This window comes from Giraffa tippelskirchi, chromosome 13 (assembly GCF_054371585.1).
Source record: "Giraffa tippelskirchi isolate mGirTip1 chromosome 13, T2T-mGirTip1v1.2.pri, whole genome shotgun sequence".
Classification (NCBI taxonomy): Eukaryota; Metazoa; Chordata; class Mammalia; order Artiodactyla; family Giraffidae; genus Giraffa; species Giraffa tippelskirchi.
In genome coordinates, this window is record NC_137287.1 from 11,211,422 (window position 1) to 11,235,254 (window position 23,833).

Here is a 23,833-nt window from a genome sequence, read left to right on the forward strand (position 1 = left end):
GGACATATTTTAGGTTAGGAAGCAGATAATTCATAGGCCAGTGAAGTGCCATGTTCCAGGGGAAGGATTCCTTAGAGGTCATTAGTTCACAGAAAGGGAAAACAAAGCCCGAGACTTGGTGTCGTTGGAGGATCGTACTATACCCTCAGTGGATTCTTCCTAAAAGCCAGTCTGTTTCCATCAAAACCTACAGATACATAGCCTTTTCCACTCAGTAGATTATGTTTGATCGGGTTAGGCGGTCAGAGTGGAGAGATGGGAATCGGGGTTGGGTTGTTAGAGTCAGGGTGGTCATTGATCAGAGATAATAGTGTGACCAGGGCTCATGATGAGAACTTCCCATGAGGGGAAACTGGGGGTGATGATCACTTACATAAACTGATGGGGTTAACTTCCTGCCAGGCACTATCCTAAGTGATTTATGTATGTGAGCTCATCTTAATGGCCTTGTGAGGTGTAGTTACTGTAATTATTCCATTTTGCGAGTGAATGAAATGAGGCATGGAGGGATCAGCAGTTTTTCTAGCAAGTGTTGGAGGTGGGAGAGGATCTGGGTGATCTGGCTCTAGACTGTACACTGAACCTCTGCATGGCCTGACAGACTGCCCAAGAACGTGTCTATTTTGAGAGCCCATAGGGATAACCCCCTCTGCCAGTCTCAGGGAACTTGAGTTTCATGTTTGTTTGTTCTTTTTTTTTTTCTTTTTTTTAAGTTTTAAGACGAGAGAGACTTCTGTTAGTGGTAAGATTTAGACTTTTCACTTCCGAAATTCTAAATTGAAAATTCTCTAGAACATATAGGTTTTCTAATATTAAGTATATGTGTATGTGTATGTAAATGTTTCATTTGTTCAGAATGTCCCTTCTCTTCCATGACTGCATATAAATCTGTTTTAAATGTTTGTATCCCAATGTTTTTTTTTTTTTCCCTCTCCAAAGAAGACAGAGTCAGGCTTCTGTCAAAATGCAATTGATGGTGGCTTAGACTGGGAATGTGACAAGAGACTGTACAGCTATGTATGTAGTTGACTCTTGAACAACGTGGGGTTTAGGGGAACTGACCTGATCCATATATAACTTATAGCTGACTGTCTTTATCTGTGGTTCTTCCACATCCACAGTTCTGCATTCATGGGTTCAACTAACTAGGGATTGTGCAGTATACTATAGTATTTAGTATAGAAAAAACTCCACATATAAGTATAGACCCGCACTGTTCAAAGCAGTGTTGTTCAGGGGTCAGCTGTACTTACATGGGGCCAGTTATAAGCACTTTTAAAGAATCCCAGCCACTAATAGAACCAAGCACAGTATTGGAGAGCAGAGGCTGTGGAGCAGCTGCCTGCCTCCGGGCAGCAGGGCACTCCTGGGTGACACGGGCCGCCTGCCCCTTGGGTGCAGGCACTAGAGAATGTGAAAGCTGCCCCAATGACTCTGTGTGGCCTCATGTGGAAACTTTATAGCATTTCAGCTGCTTGCTCCTTGGTAGGAACAGCACCATGCTTGACTGTTTAACTCGTAGGGGAAATGAGGACAGGAAAGTTGGACAGCGTTTTCTGTTTGGTGGAGAATTGAGACCAGGGGATGGAAGGGAGCGGAATGAAAGTAGAAAGTGATGACTTTTAGGTATTTGTTTGACGGTTTTCTATTGTTGAAGGAACCATACCCACAGTAGTAGCATTTCTGCTTGGGAGTAGGGTGGAAATAGATCTTCTGGAATGTAATCTGGAGCTGTTCCTTCTTGAAGCAAGGAGCACAGATGATTGTTTGGAAAGGCTCTGTTTCTCAGATGTACCCACATGTGCACAGTGTCCCAGTTTTTGCTAACTACAGAAGCTAAACAGAGGGCAGTTGGAAAGTGTTCATCCACTTTTTAAATTCTTGGGTGAGATTGTTAAATGATAGCCATGCACTGGTTAAAACGAGAGTCTTTTTGTTCCTGGCAGCAAAGGAGGCCAAAGATGGTATTTGAACTTTGGCTCTTCAATTTAAGTCACTAAAAATTTATTGAGTGTGCCAGGTACGTGACGTGAACATGAAATATGGAACCTAAAGGCTGGTTATTAAAGCAGTTTATGTCGTTCTGGATAGACTTCCACTTCTCATATAGATTTCTGTACTTCTCATAAAAGACAAAGATTAACATTGATGAACGGTATTAGAGCCTATCATTTAAAACTATTCAGCAAATATTACCCATTCTTTCTGAGAATATATGGGTGTATCATGATCTTTGGTGGGTCTATTAGTTTTCTGTTTGCTGCTGTAACCGGAGAAGGCAATGGCACTCCACTCCAGTACTCTTGCCTGGAAAATCCCATGGATGGAGCAGCCTGGTAGGCTGCAGCCCATGGGGTCGCTAAGAGTCGGACATGACTGAGCGTCTTCACTTTCACTTTTCACTTTCATGAATTGGAGAAGGAAATGGCAACCCACTCTAGTGTTTTTGCCTGGAGAATCCCAGGGACGGGGAGCCCGGTGGTCTGCCGTCTATGGGGTCGCACAGGGTCTGACAGGACTGAAGTGACTTAGCAGCAGCAGCTGTAACAAAATTACCACGCAATTGGTGACTTAAAACCACACAGATTTATTATTTTCAATTTTGTAGGTTAGAAGTCCAAGGAGTGTCTCTGGGCTTAAAGTCAAGGTGTCAGCAGGACTACATTCCTTCTGGAGGCTCCAGGGGAGATTCTTTTACCTTGTCCTTTCCAGCTGCTAGCACTTTCTCACATTCCTTGGCCTGTGGTCTGCCTTTTTTTCAGAGCCAGCAATAGCAGGTCAGGTCCTTCTCATGACACCATCTCTGTTTCCTGCTTGCAGAGCCACATCTTCCTCTTCCTCTGAGATTACATTAGCCCCACCTGGACATATCAGGGTGATCCCTTTAAGATCAGCTGATCAGCATCCTTAATTTTATTTACAACCTTAATTCCCCTTTGTCATATAATATATTCAGAGGTTCCAGGAATGAGGACATTCAGCAGCTTTCGGGAGCCGTTATTCTACCCTCCACAGCTGTTGTTAGCCACTCAGTCGTGTCTGACTCTTTGCAGTCCCAGGGACTGTAACCCACCAGGCTCCTCTGTCCATGGAATTCTCCAGGCAAAAATACTGGAGTGGGTTGCCATTCTCTTCTCCAGGGGATCTTCCTGACCCAGGAAATGAACCCAGGTTTCCAGTGTTGTAAGCAGATTTTTTACTGTCTGAGCTACCAGGAAGCCCCTCCACAGTAGTAGAGACCTTTTTGAAATTTTTTGCTCATTTCTCTCATCAAATGAAATTAAAGCCCTCCCCCTCTCTCTCGTATAATGAATTGTTTCCTGTGAGTATGTGGTTTGTTTGTGAATGGTGGAAGGCTTGTCACTCATTACCTTAAAACCTCACTCCTCTTCATTGTGATAAAACCCCAGTTACTTAAACCTTTGACAAGTAGTTTCATAGAATTTAGCGTTGGAAGGAAGCTAGAGATGGATGGTTGTAGCCAAGCTGGCCTGCAGATGCCTGCAGACACATTATTACATCTCTTCCAACTGGCTGTTGCACCTTTGCTGACATGGAATGGGCCTGTCTTGGGAGATCATATCTTCTTTGAACAGCTCCATTTTTCTGTTAGAAAATTCCTGCTTTATATTGAGAGGAAGTCCCTCTGTTTGCAGGTTTCTGTTGGTTCGTTCTTATTTTACTCTCTGGGGTCATATTGAATAAATGTAATTTCCTCTTTCCTACTTGAAGCCCTTGAGAATTTTTTTTAAAGACAGCTGTCATATCCCCCAAGTATTCAAACTCAAAAAAAAAATCTCGATTTCTTCAGTTAGGTCTCATATGAAACTATCTTGAGACTCCTTTCCATCCTGGTACCTCTCCTGAGTATGATACAACATGAAGAAGGGGAGACTGAAGGATAATTTAAATGCTGGGGGAATTGTTATACAGAGGAGACTGGTAATATCTCTGCCATCACCACGGAAACAAGAAATCACAGGCTTACACTGTGGCTGAAGAGATTTAGGTATCAGGAAACCTGTCTTAACCTCATGGATTGAGATAGTACAATGGGAAGTTGAGGGATCTTTTGCCCTAGAAATGTATAAGACAAGCCTTTAACCTCACAATTCATTTATTTTGTATAAGAGACTTTGCTTTTAGTGAAATGTTCTGCTTAAAGAACATTCTTGTCACTGCTTGTCATCCATGCCTGATGCCTGGATTTCCCTCTTGTGTTGGCTCATTGGATGTAAGACATCATCGTGACTGCTGTTAATCACAGGGGGAAGGAATATGGTTCAGGGCTTTATGAAGGAAGGGAAACAGTGGCGTAGCTCAGGATAATTAATAGCAAGTGGAGTGACAGTTTGATTCCCTGGTAGGGACCCTGGCATTGTTAAAGGAAAAAATCACTTTATTCTTTCATAGAGAGAGGCAGCTGTAATTCTGGTTGGATGGAATCCAATTAAAAGGAACTGACATGCAAATTGATGATCAGACAGTGTGAGCATAGAAAAAGTCCAAGAAGAGTTCTGTAGAAGTGGCAGAGAACAGTGTAAGTAATTTGGCATGGTAATGTGCGTAAGAAAAATGGGACCATATGGATTGGCTACCTGAACAATTATAAGTCTGGAATCTCAGCCAGGAGAGAGCAGGAGGCTACTTGGTTTGATGGGTTTATAACTACTAAACTTTCAGACATCTTCATGTTGAAACATGCATTTTAGGAATTATATATAGCCTTTCACAATAGAATGATTATACATCAACCCAAACTGGTAGTGGTTAAATATAATATTCCCAAGAATATATGATGGGAGACCAAGCCTGGCTCTTAGAAAGATCTCATTGTACACATATACTTCACCTGACCTGATGATGTATACTTAAAGATTTGTGTGAAAATTGACTCCTAAATTTAGGATGAAATAGGAGAGCTTGCCATTTATAGTAATGATATTATGAATCATTTTCAAAAGTGAAAAATCCGTTTATAACCAAAGTCATGCCCAATTTATCCTTTGAGTAAATTTGTAAGTCCATATGTTAGGTTTGCTTAAACAAAGGTACTTTTCTTTGAAATGAAATAATTGTAGAGACATATAGCAGTTAAGCTTTAGAGTAACAGAGGGGAAAAAATGGACAGAATTTTGTAAGAAGTCAGATATATTGCATTTTAGGAAGGAAAATTCTGCTTAGGAAGTCAGATAGCCTCTGCTATTATTATGGGAGAAGGAGAAGGCTTCGCGGTATATTACAGGGAGATTTATTAGGATCTTTTGGGCACTGCAGCAGAAAAGGCTATGAAATGTTTTGAAGAAGGAGGAAGTAAGACCGTAGCATTTTCTAGACTTAATTCAGAAGAAACCCAAAGAAGGTGAAATGGAGTTCAACCTGAGGAAGCTGTTTAAGATTGAGGAGCCAAGACTTACCAGCAGCAATGAGAGGAGACCAACGTGTTGTGGGCAGTGTTTGCAGTCAGCAGGAGAGCATCCAGTTGTCACAGTGGATGGCAGCAGGGAACATTAACAAAGGGGATTCAGAATGACCAGGTGTGATTAGTGTGCTGCAGTGGTGCCAACTCGAGGTGATTTTGCCCCCTGAAGCCACTCTGCTCGGGTTCTCCTACAGCTGTGCACTCTGCCCAGGGCTGTCATATTTACTTTCCACTCTGCCCCAGACGGTCCTACCCTCAAGAGTCCTCCCCTCACTTGATTCAATTTTCTGATAGAAGCTTCCTTATCAGGGAGACTTTCCCTCATAATCTGAAGCAAGCACTCTTTCTTCCCTTTCTCTGCTGTACCTTTCTTTTCAGCACTCGTTTCTACCTTGAGCATATGTTTATTATGCTTGAGGTAGAAAACAGAAATATTTTCCCCTTTTCTCTCTAGTAGAATTAAGTTCCACGAGAGTTCAGACCCAGTTTGTTTTGCTTACTGTGTTCCCAGCTCCTAATCCATACACATTTGTGGAGTGGATTTTTAGGGAGTCTCTATGATACAAGCTTGGAATGAGAAGGGGAATCAGTTGCTCTCCTGTGCTACAGTATGTTACATAGTTATAATTCTGACAACCTCAGCACAGAGTGCTGTGAGCTTTGAGAAATAAGTTGGGGATAGTCATCACAGAGAGCTTCCAAGATATCTCAGTGGTATAGAATTCTCTGCCACGGGTTCGATCCCTGGGTAAGGAAGATCCCCTGAAGAAGGAAATGACAACCGACTCCACTATTCCTGCCTGGGAAATAATCCATGGACAGAGGAGCCTGGTGGGCTACAGTTCATGGGGTCACAAAGAGTCAGACAGGACTTATAGACTAAACAGTTCATCACAGGACTGGAGCTGGAGTGGTTTTGTTTTGGTGATCAAGACCAGGAAGAGTGTTGTAGACTGACAGAAGAGGGTAAATACAGTTACAAAGATTTAGAAATGAGTCTTGTGTTTGGAAATCCATCAATGATCTTGATTTGGCTGCTGGAGCAGAGGTGTGTGCTGGAACTTGACACACAGGGGTGGGAGGTGTGGTTGGGAAAGACATTTGGTACATAAGTCGAAATCAGATTGGGGAAGTTATTGAGTTTGAACTTTACCTTTTGGGGAGTGGTGAGCCCAAAACTCTAATCAATATCCGAATGATACTGTGAAGGAGGTATTAGAAGAGGGAAGAGTGGAGAGAGAGAGAGGATGTAGAGCAGGGGTAGATGTGATTTTTCCAACCTTAGGATGCAGGAGAAAGTTTGGGACCTCCACGTTGAAGGACAGAAGAATGAAAAGCAGTTTATTTTGTTGCTGGATACATGATGATATACTGTATATAGGTACTGGCTAAAGGTTGAAGATGAGTAGCTCATGTAACTGTTTAGTTTTTTCCATAGGGATAAAGTTGTGCCCTTGGGACAAAAGGAGAGGAGAAGGCCATTTTGGTTCATAGAATAGAAAACTTTAACTGAGAACTCCCTTGGCAAATGGGTAGGAATTCTTAATCTAGCTAATGTTTTAGCAGCTGCATGGCCTTGCACAGTTCATTTACCTACACTTCTGTTCCTTTTTCAAGAATGGACTTTATTGATATGCTTACATTGTTAAAGTGCAGATCCAAGTATACTGTTGGGGAAATTTATGAATTCCTTTTATAAATACTGGGTAAGGTTTGGAATCCTTTCCTTTAATAGAAATATATATGAGGAGAGTAGATCTTAAATACTCACCCTTCCTCCCCCAACCCAGCAAACAAACAAATATGGAGAAAATAGATCTGAAATTGTGTTTTTCCTGGAATATGGTGTCAACAAAGTATCAGAGCCACTCGCACCCTGAGAAAACATGACCATTTCTAAGAGGTGGTCTGCACAGTCTTTTTTAAGAGCAGACAGGATAGGAGCGACTTTTTGCTGCTTACAGTCTCCGTGTCACAACACATTCTGTGTCAGCAGTTGGTGAGAGCTACTGCAGAGCAGAAGCAAAAGGAGGATTTGATCATGTCGGATGTGCTCCTGATATTAACCTGCAGGTCACAGCAGTTCTTGTTCTAAAGGACTGTGTACCAGGCAGTTGGACACTTTATCCTGAATTGTACTCCATCATTCACAGCAGCTCCTGTAGACACATCCCCCCGCCCTCGCCCCAGCACTTCAGCCTTGGTCATTTGGAGTAGTTGGCTGCTGCTGCTGCTAAGTCACTTCAGTTGTGTCTGACCCTGTGCGACCACATAGATGGCAGCCCAGCAGGCTCCCCCGTCCCTGGGATTCTCCAGGCAAAAACACTGGAGTGGGTTGCCATTTCCTTCTCCAGTATATGAAAGTGAAAAGTGAAAGTGAAGTTGCTCAGTCATGTCCGACTCTTAGCGACCCCATGGACTGCAGCCCACCAGGCTCCTCCGTCCGTGGGATTTTCCAGGCAAGAGTACCGGAGTGGGTTGCCATTGCCTTCTCCTTGGAGTAGTTGACTTGTGGTCAAATATAGAGTGTTGTACAGGCTGCATAGCTCCCTGAGATCTTTTAGGATATGTGGGATACTCTACATTTTAGAGTGCTTTCTTCACTTGGATAAGGAAGAAGAAAGAAATGTTAAGGATTGCTTTGAAATAGGTCCATTTTATAGAGTTTAAACTTGGGCAAAGGATAGAACAGCTTAGTGTCTGATATTAATTAATGTTCCTAGAGTCCTAGAACTAGGTCCCAATTCCAACTTTCCCACTTAGTACTTACGTGACCATGGGGAAAGTTACTTAGTTTCTGCATTTGTAAAATGGGGGATAGTAATAGCACCTGCTCTAGGGTGGTTATGAGAAATATACAGTAAATACATGTAGATCATTTGGCTCAAGGACCAGCTTGCAATACATGCTCTTTAAATGTTAGTTAATGTTATTCCTGGCTTCCTCCGAAGTCATTGGCAGTTCTAAGGCTTCACAAGAAAGCCTGGCAAAACCAAGGCTTTTCTGCTTGCTGTGTCAGAAAGTGACTTTGTGCTAGAAATAATTCAGTGAGTAGGGGGTGGGCTGTAGAAGCTTCAGTACCCCAGTCCACTGGCTTTGTTTATGAAACAGCTCATTACACTCTCTTGGTAGTTCAGTGAAATGCATAAGGAGTCTCAGTCTACCTCCTCAGGCAGCTGCAGAAATCAAGTTGAGCTTCTCGGGGTATCTGGGAATCACCTGGGAAGAGGGTAGATGCCTGCAGCACAGTGATAGGGGATGGTGGTTGGGACCCAAGAGGAAACTACAGAAGCAGTTGATCCTAGCAAGCAGGAGAGGGGTCTCTAGGGAATTTCTGAGTGTCAGTCAGCAAGGGAGCTTGGTGATGATGGCGAAAAGAAGTCTCTCAACTGGAGGAGTCAGACTACCTTGGACATCACCCCTGACCTGCTGCCAGTATTGGATGTTACATCCCCATGGATGAATCCTGTTTCCTTGCTTACCATCAGTTTCTTTGCTGTAAAATGATTACATGATTTCCTGACTCCTTTTCTACTCTAGACTCCGTGATTTCACCACTTCATGGCTTTCAAGAACTGTTAGAGGCAGGACTGTTGCAGAACAACCTGCTGTAGACTTTGGTCTGTGCGAATCTTTAGTTTTGTTTTTTCATTATTTCAAAGAAGTTTCTCTTCAAAAGACCATGAAGCATTTCATCATTGGCCTTTGAGAGAGTTGTCTCTTTAATCTCTCGCGTTTCCTTTTTTCCCCTACAAGTGATATCCACGGGAGTGCTGTTGTCTTCTGCTCTCTGGATCAGCACTTTTGCAGGGAAATGAAAACATTGCATTTTTAAAGGCACAAAAAGTGAAAACTCTCATCAGGATTCAAGGTTACAGAATTGGTTAGCTTTCTGGTTTGTTTTGCTGAGCTGAATGAAAAAGATTTGATTGAGCGCTACTGCTTAGGGATAAATATTAATAACCACAAAAATCCCCCAGTGGTAAATTTTTTGCCCTCTTTACAAATAATTTCAAATTATCCTCTAGTACTGGGATTATTACTGTCAACTATATACAAATCTGAGAAATGTTGAGTAAGTGGATGAAGGATGTGGTTGGAGAGAAACAACTGGTGGGGATATATATCTAGAGAGGACATCTGTTCCGCCTTCTTGATGTGTGCATTATTATTATTATCTTATAATGTGTTCTTTTTAAAAAGATTTATTTACTTATTTAGGTTGTGCTGGGTCTTTGTTGCTGCACTCAGGCTTTCTGTAGGTGCAGAGAGCAGAGGCTACTCTGTAGCTGTGGTGCTCGGGCTTCTTATTGTGGTGGCTTCTCTTGTTGCAGAGCACGGGCTATAGAGTGCAGATTCAGTAGTTGTGGCGCACAGGTTTAGTTGCCCGAGTCATGTGGAATCTTCCTGAACCCATGTACCCTGCCTTGGCAAGCGGGTCCCCAATCACTGGACCACCAGGGAAGTCCTGTAGCATTATTTTGAATTTTAATTTGTTACAGTTCAAGTACGTAAGTATCTAGCAACTGCCTCCTTATAACATTAGTTGATAAAAATAGTACAGTTGTCAAAAAGAAGTAGAATTTTTTTTTAAAGATTTTAAGAACTGAAGTGTTTTTTTTTTTGACATATCTTATTTGTTTGTTACTTTTAGAACATCTCATTTTTGACTGGACTTAGAAGTGGAAGCTCTCAGAGAGAGCCTGTCTCTTGGCAGTCTGTTCATGGCATTTTTCTTTGGCCTCTTTCATTCTCTTGGCCAAAAATTTAGCATATTCTGCAGCTTCTTCTTTATTCTCAGTATGCTGTTTCTTCAGAACAACATGCTGATGTTTGTGTTGCAGAACACGTGGAGTAACAAGATGCTGAATCTTGGGGGCTTTGGTCCCAGGTTTCTTACCTTCTTGGTTTAGGGGCTTTCTCACAACATACTGGCAGACATCATCTTTAGAGAGACTGACAAGTTTGTGGATTCTGCTAGCTCTTTTGGGCCCCAGGCGACGAGGCACAGTAGTATCAGTGAGTCCAGGAATATCCTTCTCCTCTTTTTTCACAATGACCAAATTGAGAACACTCAGATTGGCATCCAAGATGCAGCCCTGTACAGATCTGTGCTTTCTTTCTCCAGTCCTCCTTGGTCTGTAACAGAGATGCCCCTTTCTCAGTAGCGGCAGACTTGGCCATGGGTCAAGACACCCTGCTTCACAGGGAAGCCCTGTTAGTCATTCCCACCACTGATTCAGACCACGTAACCCTTTCATTCTTCACCCACAGCATCAGCAGCAACTTCTGTGACCATACTCTTCTCATAAAAGGTATGAAGTGTTCATTCATCGTCTACTTCAATGAGTTTTTGGCAGCCAGTGGCTGAGAAAGAGATGTTCAGCTTCATTCTGAAGCGGCCAAGTGCCTCTGAGACACAGTGAAAAAAGAACTGAAGTGTTTTTAAACTTTGATATTCCAAAGAGAAGAATTGTTAGGTTCGGTTTGACAGTTCCCAGTAAGACCCAAGTAGATCTTTACCACAGACTTAAAATACACTCATGTGCAGTTCTTTGGTTTGTTTTTGTTTTGTCCTCTGTCCCAGCTGACTTTAGGGGAAAGGTGGTATGGTATAGTTATTAATTGATGTGTAAAATCAATAGAAATATACCAAACACTAGCTGTATACCAGAGTTTACCACCATTAAAATAGAGCTGGTCCCCTCTGCTTTCATGGAGTCCACCTGAGTAACGAACAAAAGTTTGAAAAGTAAGCATGATTATCTTGCAAATAGAGAAAGAAGAGTGTGATAGGCGCATGCTGTTATTTCCAGCAGATCGCCTACCACATAGCCTTCATATGCTAGAAATGCTCATTAAGTACTTGGAGAGGATGGAAGAGGGAGCATTTGCCTCTTGGAGAGATCAGAGAAACCTTCAGGAAGGAGGCGACATGACAATGATGTTTCAAAAGACAGAAAAGGGTATCCATGTAGATGGGTAGGGTTGACGTTCCAGGGAGAGAGACTAGCCTGAGAAGGTACCTGCCTCCTTTTCAGGTCCTGAAAGTAATTAGGTACAGTGTTGCTGGAGGCCTGGGTTTATCTTAAGGGCAGCGGCAAATGAAAGGCAGAGTGCAGGCTCTTTGAGGACTGTCTGTGAAGATTTGAGAAGGTGTGTTATGGGAGTTGTATGCTGGAAATAGTTGCTAGTTCTCCCAGATTTCAGTGTTTCCTGAAATAGATGTACACTGTAATGTGGACGTACCATGATCAGATTAGTTGATCAGTATCCTACCGCCATACAATGTATGTGCAAAATTTGGGCAGCAAGGTGTAGTATGTAGGGTGTTATATGAAAATATGGGATGCACACACATACAGTGTTAGTTTGCACAAGAAATCATTGTGATGCTGGTTGATGGAGAGCACAAATGAGGAAAGGGGTTAGGGACAGATGTTGGAATCGCCCCACCCCCTCTACCTCCCACTCCCTGCAGGGGTCCTCAGTTTATCAATAACTACAAGTTATAATCACCTGGGGGTCATAAACTTCTTTGGTGCAGTTTGCATGTAGTAAAATGCACAAACCTAATATGCACAAATGAGTGCCTTTTGACAAATACACGTGTCAGTCCAGTTAGAGAACATAGTCACCACCTGAAACGTTCTTTAGTCCTCACTTCTAGTCAGTCTCTTCTCATTCCTGCCGCTGTTCTGATTCCTGTCATCACAGCTGCTCTTGATCTTCATACAAATGAAATCATATAGTATGTACTTTTGTGTGCCTGGCTTTTGTGTTAATCTTTTTGAGGTTGTTCTATGACTCAGTTCTTCTTTTATTGCCAAGTAGTCTTCTGTTGTGTTAGATATGCAACTATTTGTTTAACTGTTTCTCTTTTGCTGGGCATTTGAGTTGTTTCTTTTGACCGTTGTTAATAAAGCACTATTATATAAGGGTTGTTGTTGCTTTGTAAAGATAGGTCCTAGATTCCTCATTTGCATAGATTCCTAGGGGTGAAATCGTTGGGTCATAAGGTATGTACATGTATTTAACTTTATAAGAAATTGCCAAACAGTTTTCCAAAGTGATTGTACCTGTTTACACTCCCACCAGTATTGCACAAGAGTTCTTGTTAATCCATATCTTCAAAAATATTTTGTGTTGCTAGTCTTTTTAATTCTAGCCATTCTAGTGGGTATAAAATGGTGATCTCATTATCTTTGAATTTGCATTTTCCTAATGACTAAGTGGTATTGAACACTGTCTTCTTCTGTGAGGTGTTTGTTCAAGTCTTTTGACCATTTAAAGTTGGGTTGTCTTTTTATTACTGATTTATAGGACCTCTTTGTATATTTTGGTACAAGTCTCACATCAGATATATGTAATATGAATACATCTTCTGGTCTGTGGCTTGAGGCATCATTAGTCAATTTCCTAATGGTGTCTTTATGAGCCGGAATTTTAAATTTTGATTAAGTTTAGTCTATCTTATTTTCCTCTTGTGTGTTTGAGTCTTGTGTGTCCTAAGAAATCTTTACTTAACCTAGGTTATGGAAATATTCTCCCTTGTTTTCTTCTCTGCATTTATATGCATTTATATTTTGGTTTATTTATTTATTTTTTTATAGCAATGACTAATATTTATTCAGTGCTTGTATGTACTAGGTGCATTACCAAATACTTTATAGGCATTTTCTAATTAAATCCTTTGAACAGACTTACCGGGTAGTACAATAATTATCCTGACCTTACGGAAGAGGAAACTGAACCAGAAAGAGATTGAGTAAATTGCTCAGTATCATAAACCAGGATTCAAACTCAGGGCTATCTGATACCAGAGTCCACTCTTAATCTCTATACTACCTGTAGGAGAGACAAAATTCAGCTCAATGTAGCTTTGAGCTCTCCAACAATAGAATACGCTTATCAGTAGCAGCCATTTTTATTCACAGAAATTAACTTTATAGAATAGCAAAGTTGAAGCTATCCTGTGGATATTCAAAATGAAGTCCAGGAGATGCAAAGTGACTTTTTCAACATCACAAAACTGTTTAGAGGCAGAGAAGAGATGAAGCTGAGTCTCCTGTTCCCAGAACTAGAGATCTCTTCATTATACTCAGTGTTTTTCCAATTTGATCCTGGAGAAACACCTATAATGATGCCGTAGAAGTGTTTCAGCAAGGAATAGTGTCTTGAACTATGTTAATTTTTTTGTTTGTCCAGCTAGCTTTTCTATCTTTACTTCTGTAACTGCGACTAGTCTTCTAGCTATAGAAATCAGCAATAGAACTTGGTAACTTATAGCCCAAACTATAGTGATTGGCCCATACAACGGACAAATCAGTGTCCTTCCTTTGTATGGAAAGTGAAAGTGAAGTTGCTCAGTCGTGTCCGACTCTTTGCGACCCCATAGACTGTAGCCCACCAGGTTCCTCTGTCCATGGGATTTTCCAGGCAAGAATACTGGAGTGGGTTGCCATTTCCTTCTCCAGGATTGGTTTATGTTTTATCTCTGATATTTGTGTGTGATTTGAGGTAGAAGTCGAGGTTCATTTCTTCCCCTTACATTTATCCAGTTGTTCTAGCATTATTCTTTGAAATCACTTTTCTTTTACCACTGAATATCCTTGGTGCCTTTGTTGAAAATCGGCTGTCTTTTTAAGTCTGTTTCTGCTTATGTCTATTTCTAGACTCTCTATTCTGCTCCATTGACATATTGTCTTTCTCCCAATACCCCTGTCTTGCTTATTGTGCTTTTATACTCTAGTAAGTATTGAAATGAAGTAGTATGAATCCTCCTACTTTGTTCTTTTTCAACATTGTTTTGACTATTCTAGCTTCTTTGCTTTTCATATAAAATTTTAGAATAAAAAAAAGCACGTGGGGTGCTTTATAAAAAATCCCTGTGATACTCAAGCCATATTCCATGCCAATTAAATCAGAATCTTTTGGAGGTTGAATCCAAGTATTTGTCAAAACTCACTAAGTTATTACAAATGCCGCAAAGATTGAGTACTAATGTGCTAATGGGATTTTAATATGGTACCCTGAAAAAGAAATTCAGTAGTAGATTACTGGAGTGGAATGCGTGTGTAGGAGTTCAAGTGGACCCCTAAATGGAAGACACTGTGAGTACTTATGGAGAGAGGGAGAACTGAATAGGCATGATGAAAAGGTAGTGAGAAACTAGGTGGTCTAGGCAGTTCTCTCTCCTGGGGGGACATGCAGTTCCCTTGCTGAAGTGCTGTCTAAGCTAAGGAATGCTCTTGGTTGGTAAAGCATGTAAACACATTATTCTGTAGAGCAGCTTTCTCCTTGATTAGGGAAATGTTTGTGAAATCTGCATAATAATGAACTGGGTAGGCACTTTCTGAAATGATTGTATGTGGTTTTTATTTTTATTTTTTTGCTTTTTTGGAAGGTTTTATGTCTTTTCAAATTTTAATGTTTTATGAAAGCACTGATTCATCTATTCTTACCATAAGTAGGTAGTTTTGTCAGAAGTGCTGCCTCCCTAAAAGGCTTCAAAGAAAAAAAGGACAAAAAGTTGCAATCAAATAATGCTGTTCTTTGGGAACATATAAGCTATGTGGGCTGGTAGGTGTTTGCTTGTGGCTTTTTTTTTTTTTTTTTTAATAAATACATTTTCCTTCTTTAAGACAATTTGAAACTAGTCAGCTGAGTCCCTCTTTCTGAAATACATGTTCCCTAAACAGCTATAGCGGAGAAGGCAATGGCACCTCACTCGAGTACTTTTGCCTGGAGAATCCCACGGATGGAGGAGCCTGATGGGCTGCAGTCCATGGGGTCATGAAGAGTCGGACACGACTGAGAGACTTCACTTTCACTTTTCACTTTCATGCGTTGGAGAAGGAAATGGCAACCCACTCTAGTGTTCTTGCCTGGAGAATCCCAGGGACGGCAGAGCCTGACAGGCTGCCTTCTATGGGGTTGCACAGAGTGGGGCACGACTGAAGCGACTTAGCAGCAGCAGCAAACAGCTGAGGAGAATTAATTTCAGTCATCGCTGGCAGAGCTTTAATCTCAACTTTCTGCTCAGTGTTACGGAAAATCCTTTCTAGAAAATAGCCAGTATCTACCTGCTACGGGATGTTAAAAAATTCAGATGAACATTTGATTTTTGAGTGTTTTCCTAGTAGAAACAGCATGAAAAATCCTTTGGTGAGCTGGATTTTACAGTGCACACAGAAAGCAAGTATGGATGATATATTTGTATTTTTGTGTGTGTGACATGTTAGTTGTACCGTTTTGTTATTTCTAAATAGATTTCAAATATGCCCTGTCCAACTCCAAACCTCAATTCTCTGTGGGGGGTGAGATGTCTTAGGCAAAAAAGAGCTTTGGTGTCAGCAAACTTATAACTCCTTTGTGAATACACACACACACACACACACGCAGGGAGGCAAGTGGGCAGAGGGTAGGAGTAGAGCTGCTTTACTTTCTCTATTTACCGTTATATTTAACAATACATGTTTCTTTTATTAATAATTTTGTAAAGACGGAGAAACGTTTACCGACTCCTCTTTAAGAAACCTTCCTCTACCCTGCTTGTTTATTTATTTTGGCTCTGCTGGGTCTTTGTCGCTGCACTCAGGCTTTCTCCAGTTGCAGCACGCAAGGGCTGCTTTCTGGTTGCGGTGCGAAGGCCTCTCATTGTGTGGCTTCTCCTGTAGTGCAGCATGGGCTCTGGGGCAAATGGGCTTCAGTTATTGTGGTGTGTGGTCTTAGTGACTCTGCAGTGTGGGATCTTTCAGACCAGGCATCACACCCGTGTCCCTTGTATTGCAAAGTAGATTCTGAACCACTGGACCACCAGGGGAGCCCTTTTTCTTCTTTTTAAATCCCTTGTTTCTAGGATTTGTCTGTGAGGCAGACATCAGTTTTACAGTGGTAGAATCCTAACAAATAATTTTCTTTTTTGTTTAACATTTGAAAAGTAATTTCCTATGTTGCCATATTACCTTCTTAATTAATAATTTCATAACTGCGTAGTACTGTATCAGATTGTGCCATTTTGTTCTTCTAATGCTGGATGCTTAAAATTTTGTGGTGTTATACCACAAAGAGCTTATTTTTACTATGTAGGATTTTCTTCCTTAACTTCTTTGATAGATTCTCTGTTGTACAATAACAACAGGGTGGCTTTTTGTTTTAAGGGTTTTTTTAGTGTCTACTGTCTTTATTGGAGAAGGAAATGGCAACCCACTCCAGTATTCTTGCCTGGAGACTCCCCGTGGAGAGGAACCTGGCAGGCTACAGTCCACGGGTTGCAAAGAGTCGTACACGAGTGAGTGATTAACCACAGCAGTATCTTTATAGTGTATACTATTTTTACATTGTGTCCTATCATCAGCAATATAAAGTATGCTTGCCTTAAAAATGTAATTATTTACATTTTTAGAGATAAAAAGGTATTAAATTTGTTTCATAACTGTATCTCTAAAAAGCTATGCTTTCCCTTTATTTTTGTATACTAATTGAGCTCCATTTATGTTTGCCTTTTACTGGTTTATGGATCGAAATTTTTTCTTAATTGATGTGAACTCTTTATGTTTTACATCTGTGTGTATGTGTATATATATACACACATATATATTAACCCTTTGCAATATTTGTCATGATTACTTTATCTGGCTTGTAACCTTTTAGTTTAGTTTTTCATTATAGAAAAAGAAATTCATGAGGTTGAAGTTTTTGTTTTCTTTTTTGACTGCTTCTGTTACCCTAGGATGAACAAACTTGTCATCCTTTCAAAGATCTAACACCTGTTTTGTTTTTTACCCTCTAATATTTCTTATAGGCATTTCATGGATCCATTTGAGGGTCTGTTGGTTTATGTACCCTCTTCTCACCTGCAGTACAATGAGGAAAGTTGGGTTAAACCAGGAGCCTGTGTTATTCACGAGCCTTGGGAGAGGAATAGAAACAGTCAGAATTCCTATCTCAGCTTCTGGTAATGTCTGCAAGTCTGTGTTTACTCATCTGTAAAGCTGGGATGAGAATAACAAATGTACAGAGAATTTCCTTCTAATGCACTTAAGCCTTCTCTTAAGCACTGTTAAGAATCTCAGCTAGAAGTGTTTAAAATACCAAATAGCTGTAACCTTTGATTGAAGGGGTGTACCATCATTTCTTGGATTTTTCTCAATAGTTAGAGATCACATGGGATCTTTGGAGTTTTTTGAAGCTAACCCCTGCCCTTATTATCTGTGGATATTAGGGACCTGGGTATAGCAAAACCTGCAAGTTGAGGATGTCCATCAGAAATATATAGTATGTGCCCCAGGTCTGAGTACTTGGTGAGTTGGGGACTCTATAACAAAAATGTCTTGGGGAAATAGAAACACTGGAGGCAGTACATGTAAGTGCCTGAAAACACGGGCTTTGACAGAAAGACTTGTTTAACTTAGCTGTACCACTTATGTGGCTTTGGATAAGTAATTTTAACCTCTCTAACCTCAGTTTCCTCAGTTATAAAATGGGAATAATTTTGGTGAGCCATTTAATTAAGTAAGAAAATGTATGTGAAATGCTCAACGTGGTGCTTGACCCACAGCAAATGCTGAGTAAATTATGGCTGGTTTTACCACCTTCATCAGCCTAACCTTTATGCAGCATTTCTCACCTCTGGAGCCCTTTAATGTGGTGGCTTTCATTTGTGAATCTGGGTACTTTATGTAGAATGGATTTTTAAATCTTCCATGGAGTTTTTACTTGTCACCTCAAGAGGTCGTTTCCTTTTAGGTACCTATACAACCGTGTACACTTAGTTGGCCTTTGTGATGTATCTTTATGCCAGTGTCTTATCCAAATTTAGTTCTAAAACCCTGTGTGAGTACGAAGATTGAATCTCACTCAGCTGGGTTGTCCTTGTACACAGCACCATGACACAAGGTCCAGACCCTTCAATATTAGAGCTTTAGCTCTACAGTTTATTATTTAAGTGACTTTAGACAAGTCAGTCTCTGGCTTGCCAAGGCCACCCTTTCCTTATCTGTAAAATAGGTAACAGATTCTTTGTGAGGGTTACTTTAAGTGATGCGCTAAGACGTGCTTTGCATAACAAATTGCAGTTTTCCCCCCATACCTCATTGTGCCTAGCTCAGTCGTGTTGATGCTTCGAAAGTGTATGTTCTTTGGGGTTGGAGAGATACGTGAAGGCGTTGGACACAATTCTTAACTTCAGTATTAAGATATGTTCACTGAAAAAGTGAAAATCATTCTTTGGGGGCAAGTTGTCATTCAGGGTGCTATGGCAGGCTCATTAAGACCCTGATACTTTGCCTTGAAGTGTTTGTTTCTTGCTATTGTAAAGGTGGGGCGTAGTTCCACATAGTTTCTCAGAGCAGGTTCAGTGATTGAACCCTACCTCAAGGAAATGAACTTAATCTATAATAAGTAAATATGGCTTTTGGAGTGTGATCTCTGTGGTCAGTCTGGAGGGGTGCATATATGGAGGCTCAGTAAACACTGGGATGCTGGCTGTGTGGAAGACTCTGACTGAATCAGCCTCGTTTCCCTTAGAATTGCTTTTCGTGGTCGACCACAGGTGTATTTGTGTTCTGTGTGTTCTTGGTTTATATACATATATATTTCCAGTTTGATTTTTAGAAATGATGATGTTGAGATTTTGCCTGTGGTCAAATGTAGGAGATGCAGGAGATACAGGTTTGATCTCTGGGTTGGGAATATCCCCTGGAGAAGGAAATGGCAACCCACTCCAGTATTCTTACCAGTAAAATCCCATGGACAGAGGAGACTGATGGGCTCCAGTGGGGTTTGCAAAAGAGTCAGACATAACTGAGGGACTGAGTGATTTCAGTAGGCAAGGCCCAAACATTAGGTTTCCGTTTCTCTCTTGAACAGAAAGTAGTCATGTTATAGAGAAAAAAAAAGTGAAGATATTTAATAAAAAAATTTCTTTGTTCATTTTGGAAAATGCTACCTTCATTCATCCCCTAAGAGACAACTTATTATATTCTGACAGTATCATTGAATAGTCCAAGAAAGTATGATGCTTCAATATAAATTTATTTTTCTTGGCACAGTTTTTGTTCTTAATATTTGTGCCTCAAGGAAGAGGATGTTGTTTCTCACAGGGCAGAGACGTGCCTAGTGTATAGAGAAAGGTGAGAGTGCTATTTCCTTGAATATAGATTGGGCTTTAGTTTCCATTTAAGGCTGTCTCTGGGAAGAACAAAGGCGGTTCTACTTAGCAGCTTGGGTTTTGCTGACTATGGGGGGCTGGATGTGTTTTCATCTAGTCTGTTCCGCCTGGTCCTCTCTACACTTTTGGGATACGGGGAGCTGGCTTTGGTCCAGGTGAGGTGCCCGCAGGTGACGCGTCATTTCCCTCCCAAGATGGTAGAGATGACAGGCTTTCAGATAATTACCACGGGGGCTAGGGCATAGGAATCCTTGGCGTTCCCGTCAGTGTCGTCACAAATTTGATAACAGAACAGAGAGGAAAACTGTTTTTGTAAAGCTGTGATGTAGTCCCTATGTGATTAACTCTTTATGGCCTTTTAAGTACAGAAGAAATTTGCATTAGGAACTTTAAACCTAAGAGCCTTTGATTTTATGAAGTCTAAAAAAATGATGACCAGTTGTCAATATTTTGACCGTATTTCCCAGGTGTCCCCTCAGTCCAGTTGGTAAAGACGTTTGAATGTGGTGACCCTAGTGGAACCTTCTCTGAGAAGGGAGCAGTCAAGGCTGCAGCCTGACACCATTTAAAAAAAATATTTGGGTAGCATCAGAGAGCACCCCATTGGGATGTTTTTAAAAAGTTTTAAAAAAATTAAAACAATATCCACGACTTTGCTACATTGTGTAAACAGCAGACAGTGTTAAGGATGAGCCGCACAGGTAAACTCCCACTAGCATCCCCAGTGTGGGTGTATTGTCCTTTTCTTGCCCCAGTCAGCAGTGTTCCTAGACTTTGGTACCAAGGAGTCTCTCAACATTCACTGTAGTTAAAACACAGTTCCTGTGGTTTGTTTATCTTCTTTGGGGTTCCTTAGCAGCAAATCCCAAACCACTCACTTTTTTTCCAGTAGTATTAATGTTCTAACAGGGGCTATACATTATATTAAAGTAAGGATAGTTCTCCATGGGAAAGCTGTTTTTTAAATGAGACTTATTCAATCTCTTTTTAGCTGGTGTTTCATTACCACCAAGGATTTATAATGCAATAGCTCTGAGGCAAAGCTGGTAAGAATGCCAGCTTTGCTAATATTTAAAGTCATAAAATTCTGGATATTGGACAAGCTCTTAATTACTCTGAATCCGTCTTTGTCTTAATAAAAGTTGGATTGTACACATTAAAACAAGATGGCTGTGTTTGCATTAATCTCCAAATGTAGGTTAATACCTTTTTAAAAGCTGTCTCTTAGACAAGAGACTTGAAAATTAATTCCCCATTTTGAGCTTAAAATGAAGAGCTCTTCCACGTGTGGAGTTTGAAGGGCTGCCATTTTTCTGATGTTGTAGATCAAGTGCCAATAATAACTCTCTGTTCCTCTCCATTTTTTTTTTTTTTAAAGGTCTTAGGTAAGGGGAAAAAGTCTCTTCTGGTGCTGATGCTGAGGACTTTTTTTTTTTTTTTTTTAATCTGCCTCAAAGTAAATAGATAGAGTCCTGTTTTCTCCATAGAGTTTGAATCACTGGAGATGAGGGACATAATGAAGGTCTAGATAGTGGGAATCCTATTGTATGTCATGGCTGGAGAAATCTGGGCTTTACGTATACCATTGTGACCAAGCTAGATATTTTAAGTTTTTTGTTGTTGCTGTTCTGTAATTTCTTAAGTACTTACATACTGGGAGGTTTCCCTGTAATGGTAGTTTCTTAACTGACTTCTTCAAGCACAATACAGAAACTTCTTTTTCTTTCCTTTTTTTTTAAAGTCTCCAGAGTATCTACTGCTATGTAACCACTTAGTACCACTAATTCCAGGATTCGTTTCTATGCTACAGATGGTCAGTGAGATTATAAGGGCTTTGAGAAGATTTTTATATAAATTGAGATCTTCTCAGTTGAGAGTCTCTGTCTGAGACACTGATTTTTCTTCTCTGCTTCCAAATGCAGGAGTCTCCAGCGTGTTCTATTAACCAGATTCTACTTTGATTATCAGTGGGGCTTGGGGCAGAGGGAACTAGTGACGGATTTAAGGAGGTTTAAAACAGGTTTAAACCAATATACTATAATCAAATGAGAGGGAACAAGTCATAAAAAATCTTTCTCTTATTAAACGTGCAGGGGTTGAGAGTATTGTTTTTCTGTATTTCAGTCTTTTGATTTTATAGACATTTTAGTAATAAAATATTTATGTAATAAATAACTGTATGCAGGTTATATTAACCATGCAGACTTCCAGACATCTCCCCCTGGAAGTTCTGATTCAGCAGGTCTGGGATGGAACCTGGACATAGGATTATTACGATCACATAATAGCACATTTGCTATTCAGACAACTCCGTTTTATCCTCCCAAAGCTCCAGGTTTTCATGGATAATTTGTAGAATGCACTTTTCTTTTGTCAAAACTTTCACCTGGTATGATTTTGTGAGGGTCAAATAAGTAGAGCATTCTGCAAAAAAGGACAGTATCACTGCCCAGACAGACTCTTCAGTATATATTGAGTTGGCCAAAAAGAATGAACTTTTTTTGCCGACCCAGTAACTTTTATATCAATAATAATGGTAAAGGAATAAGGAGGCATCTGAGTGGGCAGATACCCCAAACCTGTCATGGCGAATGGTGGAACTGAGGTGTCAGGCCTGAGAAGAGGAGGAGGTAACCCAGGTGCTCTCTTCAAAGTCTTGGAGAGTTATCCTGGAGGAGGGCTTGCACCTCTGGGAGTCCCCCCAGAGCAGACCTGGGACTAACAAGTGGGTGGTAAACAGAAGAAATAAGTGTAATAGAGGAGACCAGTGGACCTGCAGCCTTCATGAGATACTGCTTTGACTTCAGATTATTTGTAGCCTGTGGAGCTATTATTTTCTGATTTCAGATTTCCAAAGAAACCTGACTTAGGCAGCCAGGTAATAAGAGAAGGAGAATGGAGGTGCTCAAGTGGAAGCAGGCTGAGAGGCATAGGCAGCTTAAGCCTCTCTTCTCCCTGAACTAGCTAGTAACTAGGACCCTTCACTAGAAGCTTGGAGCTGCCTGCAGTGCAGTGAGTTCTCTTCAGTGAAGGGGGCTGTGCGGGTGTCCCCCTCTCTGCCCCAACAGGGTGTTTGTGAGCTCTGAGAGGTTTGCTGCTATAGACAGTAGCATAGGTGTGACTCAGAGAGTGGGGCTTAGTGAAGTGTTGGTTTAATGAAAGCACTGGAGGAAATCTGTGTCTTGCTTTCAGGAGTACTGAATGAGAAGATTGCTAAGATCCTTTCTGACCCAGAAAGTCTGTGGTGTCTTCCTTGAAGATTTAAGTCTCAGATCTCAGCATGAATGACTGAAGGATATAAACTCTGCGAGGGCACAGACTTTGTTTCTTTGGTGCTACATTTCCAGCACTTAGAACAGCACCAGTCATTAGTGGGTACTCAGTGAATATTGAATACATGAATATGTTGAAGAAGGTGAAATTTATCTAAGAGGGTACATTGTGAACCTTCCCCTTCTCTCTTATAGTCCTGGAGATTTCTCATTTAACCGCCTGTCTATCTGATTATCCATGCCATCCATCCTCACTCCATGGCTCTCATCTCCTCCTTCCCAAAACATGTTTGGCAAAGGAGAATAAGGAGATCAAAGAAATTGTGGTAAACCAAAGTCCCGTCAGGAAGAGTGTGAAATTCCCCAGGCATGCGAAGTGGGAAACCTATTGGCTGATGATTTCACTTGGGTATTTCCTATGATTTTTCAGTTGTGGTATGTTCCTGTTCACGGAGAAAAGTGAGAATTTTTTGTAGGTTTATGGCCTAGATAGTCAGGATATTTTGTGGAGCCTCTGAAGTGTTACCACTTCATCTTTATCCTTGCCCGCTATTATGCATGAAATGTATTTGCATTATTTTAGAGAAGATGTAAATTGTGTTATCCAGTGTCAGCTTAAAGTTGATTAGCATTTTGTATCACCTTTGCAGCTCATAAATGATCCACTTCCCGTCTCGGTGAGCAAGCTGAAAGTCAGCAAGGAGGCACCTGCTGCAGGCCTGGCCACTCCTTGGCCTGTGACTTAGAGAACATTCTAGACTTTTTGTGGGTCCCTCTGTGGCTTGGTCAATGGTAAGGCTTTTCCATGGGAAATGAGTAAAAACTTTGGATATGAGTTTTACCCAGGCAGGTCCTGTGGGTTAGTGTGGACAGTAGAGACCCACACACTTAACAGTTCAGAAGCCCTGGTCCAGCCACAGAATATGGTCCATTGGACCTATTTGATTTTCAAACATTTTGGAGGCA

The 23,833-nt window shown here is 40.9% G+C and overlaps 1 protein-coding gene, 2 long non-coding RNA genes and 1 pseudogene across 9 annotated transcripts in view; 3 read left to right on the top strand and 1 right to left on the bottom strand.

Annotated features, from left to right (window-relative positions):
* AUTS2 (activator of transcription and developmental regulator AUTS2) overlaps nucleotides 1-23,833 on the top strand; it is a 1,212,852-nt gene that overhangs the window by 106,838 nt on the left and 1,082,181 nt on the right. The gene's annotated exons all lie outside the window — the stretch shown is intronic.
* The window catches only part of LOC145532599 (uncharacterized), a 185,647-nt gene that overhangs the window by 5,753 nt on the left and 156,061 nt on the right, over nucleotides 1-23,833 (top strand). The gene's annotated exons all lie outside the window — the stretch shown is intronic.
* LOC145532614 (uncharacterized) overlaps nucleotides 4,416-23,833 on the top strand; it is a 62,709-nt gene continuing 43,291 nt past the window's right edge. Inside the window, exons 1-2 of the long non-coding RNA XR_014073432.1 lie at nucleotides 4,416-4,540; nucleotides 5,278-5,537. This is a non-coding gene — a long non-coding RNA (uncharacterized LOC145532614). The remainder of the gene's footprint in view (nucleotides 4,541-5,277; nucleotides 5,538-23,833) is intronic.
* Nucleotides 10,083-10,814, bottom strand: LOC145532587 (small ribosomal subunit protein eS6 pseudogene; annotated as a pseudogene).